Genomic DNA, 4,206 nt, shown 5'->3' on the forward strand with positions numbered 1-4,206 from the left:
TGAGCAGTGTTTTTAATATCTTATTTTGAAAGCTGGGATACTCTTTGGAAAAACTTCTTATTTTTCAAAATAGCATGTGTATTCTTGTTTAGTGTATGAACAAGAACAGTTATATTCTTGTTTGCTCAGTAGGAACAGTAGATGTTTAGCAAGAATGATTTGGTTTTTGTTAATCTGCATTGCATAACCATGATTAAAGTAAAAACCTATCTCTAAGTATTTTTTAATTAAAACATTACTATTCGTGTCAGTTTTCATAAAACCATTATGCTTTTCATCCAYAAGTGTATAATCAGGCACAGACTTTTAAGAAGGATCATTTTAACATTTCTTTTTCTGGCAGAAATTCCATTTATAATAATGAGAATGTTCAGTACAGTGAACAAATACACGTTTTTCCCTACAAAGCTTTGTGTTTGAAAACAAAACAAAAATAGAATAAACACAAACATTAGGCCAAGACAACATTTTACAGTACAGAACTCCACTTGCCACATATGAATAATTCAAATAACACTGCATAATACATAAGCGATACTTAGTAGCATTTCATTAATAATCAAAAACTAAAGTGACACAATGAGAACAACATATAAAAATAATTCAAATAGATTCCATTTACAACAAATAAGTGCTGGTCTGTTCACACTGCACATTAAGTATATTGTCCCAACAACCAAGCTTCCCAAACTACCCTCTTCTTCCTCGCTATCTGAACGCCGTGCTGACACTGAACACAAGAACACATTAAAAAAAMAAAGATCCTATCCACAATCTGGCAAGAGAACTAATGGGGAGTGACATCTGGAAACAGTTGGGTGTACATTTTTCCAGAGGTTTTATCTTACCCTGATATTTTGAAGGCCAGATGCTTAGCTAAAGTCAATGCTGCTATGTGGATTTTCACTGACTGCAAACAAGCCTTATCTTTTCTTCTGCTTACTCAACTTCTCTTAGTCTTTTGTTGCCTTATTTTCATTTTTTCTTTTTTTCCTATTTTTTTGAAAGAAAAAGGAAGAAAAGAACAGATTGCTTTGATTTGTCTTCTGCTGGTCATTTTTGTGTCACTGAGGATGGCAGGGAAAGAGTGGAAGGCCTAACCTCCTCCATTAGCTTTTGATTCAAAAAATGCACTCCAGCCTGACATTAAGAGTCTACACCAATTACTTGTCCTGCTTCAAACCACACATACAGTGTGTGGGGAACTACATCCAGGGATTGGGACTAATGTAGTCAGAAGCCAGGCAGAGGGCAGGTGTACGAGTGACAGCAGTGACTTCTTTCACCTCCTGACCCACTCCTGCTGCACCAAGTAACTTGACAGTGACACACAGCCAGAGAGTCCAAAGGATTAATACTTCCAGGTRGGATCCTCAGTGACTTTCCCAAAACTGTTTCTGAGATTTCTGGCTATTATATCCTTGGCATCACAAAGAATCCCTTTTCTACCTTAACATTCTGGGCAGAAGCATCTTCCAGCACTTTGAGGAGCTCCACCTTGCTTGCGGGAGCACCTCGRCAGCCCCCTTTCTGGCATTATACTCTTGGTCCATTCAATTCTATTTAAGATGCAGCTGCTGAAATWACCTTCCAGTTTATTTCTTACATGGCTACACTGATTCCTCCACTGGCCTAGACTGATTTGCCCGATTGCACTGAGGTTTAGTGGGATGCTGCTCAACTTAGTCCTTGCTCTCCCTTTCTCCGGCATAGAGCGGTGCTCTGTAAGGCACCCAATACTACCTGCAGGCAGAGCTACTCCTCCAGCTGGTGTTCTGGAAAAGGTGATTCCCCAGCTCTACGTGTGGGAAACAACAGACACTATTATAGGTAAAATCAAATACCTCAGTTACTACCTTGTGGCTGAATTTAATGAGAATCAAACTGCTCATTACACAGCCAATATTAAAATACAAAACTCTTTGGCAGCTGTTATTCTAGGGAGTCCCTTTGTATCCTGGCCAGCAGGAGACAGCATTGAGCTTGTTAAAGTCTCTTTTTATATTCACAGTTTGCAAAAAAGTAATCCCTCCTCCCAAACCTTTTCCAAAAAGTTAGATCTCATTCTTAAAAAAAAAAAACCCAACGGGGAGGGGAACAATAAAAATCAGGCACAATTTGGAMCACCACTAAAATAAAAATTTTGATTCAGTTTCATAACTCTGGAAAAAGAAGTGTAGCACAAACATAAAGAGCACACAGGGCCATGCAATCTTTCTCCACCCCAGAATATGCTCCTGCAGGAATGTCAAAGCTGAAAACYATGTAACTTCCTAAAAACAGTTTCAAACAGTAACTGGGAGGATTAAAAGAGGTGTCTAGCAGATCTCTGGTTTTAGAATGTGAAATATGGTCAGTTAAATCCATGTCAAAAATTTCTACAAAAAATGCCTGTAAGTCAGGAAACAAAGGAAACAAAGATAAAAACTTAGGATTGTATTTTCCTATAAATTTTGTCACTTGGAGGAGACTGGAACATATGAAATCAAGTACCTTGATCAAATGTGAAAATCTTAATCCTTAAGCCTTTTCTCCTATGAGGTTAAGAGTGATTATCCATAATGGACACAAAGACCAGAGCTGGGCACGCGTACAGCACCATGCAGTGAGAGCTGAAGGGATCTCAGGTAGGTCTGAGCGAGCAAGCAGTGTTGCTGCATTAGAGTGGTGTCTGCAAGCCAACGTATCACCACCTTCAGGAGGGCGCCTCAGCTTAGGCAAACACTGCACAGGAAAGCCTGGACTGCCTTTAGTGCGTAAGCCGGCCCACATTCTTCTGCATGGTTCTAGACTGTCCCTCTAAAGATCCTTTTAAAAGAAGATCAAGTTTTTAGAGATAGTGAGCAAGCCATTCTCTGGGAATGGTTTGATGATGGGCAAATCTGGGATTCTGTGAATTACCTCCCCTATTCAATCACACGAGGAAGTCTTGTGTCTTCACACCATCAGGCAGAGAAGCGACAGTATGAAACAAAGCTCAATGCAGGCAAATTTGAAGCACACCTTAGAATTAAGCTCACTACCTGATTATAGTAACTGCKTGCAGCACTGTCTCTATTGACACTGAAATTTGAGCTTATACCCTTTGTGTTGCATAACAATAAAAGAGCAACAGGAAGAAGCCTTCAATCCAGCTGAGCAAAAAAAAAAGTCTCAGAGAACAAATAGGGAAGTAAGTTTTTTTTGTTGTTGTTGTTGGTTTTTTTTTAAGAAAGGAAGCCACATACACTTTGAAAATACATTTTTTTTTCTAATCTGGAATTGAATACTGAAATAGCTGAAACACAAGAAGTTCCATCTCCAGGTGAGGAGCAACTTCTTTACTGTKAGGGTGACAGAGCAGTGGAACAGGCTGCCCAGGGAGGTTGTGGAGTCTCCTACTCTGGAGGTCTTCMAAACCYRCCTGGATGCCRCYCTGTGCCACATGCTSTRGKTGTGCCTGCTTGAGCAGGAAGGTTGGACTAGATGATCTGTAGAGGTCCCTTCCAACCTTAAATATTCTGTGAATCTGTGAATAGGGCTGCAGTTATGATTCCTTCAGCCCTGAAAGGCAGAAAAGCTATCTGCTGCTTTCTCTAATAAGAAATTCCACCTCAAGTCAAAAGCCGTAGCAGCCAAGGCTAATCCATTTCTAGTGATTTCTTTTTAATGTACTAATGTCCCTTATGGAAAGGGGAAAGGTCATCATGGTCCATACTATTAATATTTAGGAGCAAAATAACTTGGGAGCTTCTGTAGGAGGTAAATTAAACAAAATAGTCTCTCTGGCCAAAGAAAACTCTATTTGTTTATTTACCACAGAGTAACCCACACAGATGTCCTAGTTCTTGCTTCTGACTTAACACAAGTTTCATTTAGCTGTCATTCCACCAAAGGTAACTCGGTTCAGTGGAACAAAACCAGTACAAGATCAGGTTGACTGCTTCTSGACTTTAGAACAAAACTGAGGAGATAACAGAGTTCCAGTGACAGAACCAAAAACAACACAGCTCTCCTAGGCTGAGCCAGTTTGACCAGTCAAACATTTTCTATATGGCTCATCCATCAGTGCTCTACTTAAGACAGGTCTTAATTTTTTGAGAATAAGGACTCTTACCTATTTATAAATACATATCTCTAATTTTATTTCTATTAAAAATATAATGTTTTAAATGAAATTGTTATTTTAAAAATTAAGCACTTAAAATTGATTTTTTTTAAATGCCC

Source organism: Nothoprocta perdicaria, unplaced genomic scaffold, assembly GCF_003342845.1.
Source record: "Nothoprocta perdicaria isolate Ctin4 unplaced genomic scaffold, notPer1 scaffold_168, whole genome shotgun sequence".
NCBI lineage: Eukaryota > Metazoa > Chordata > Aves > Tinamiformes > Tinamidae > Nothoprocta > Nothoprocta perdicaria.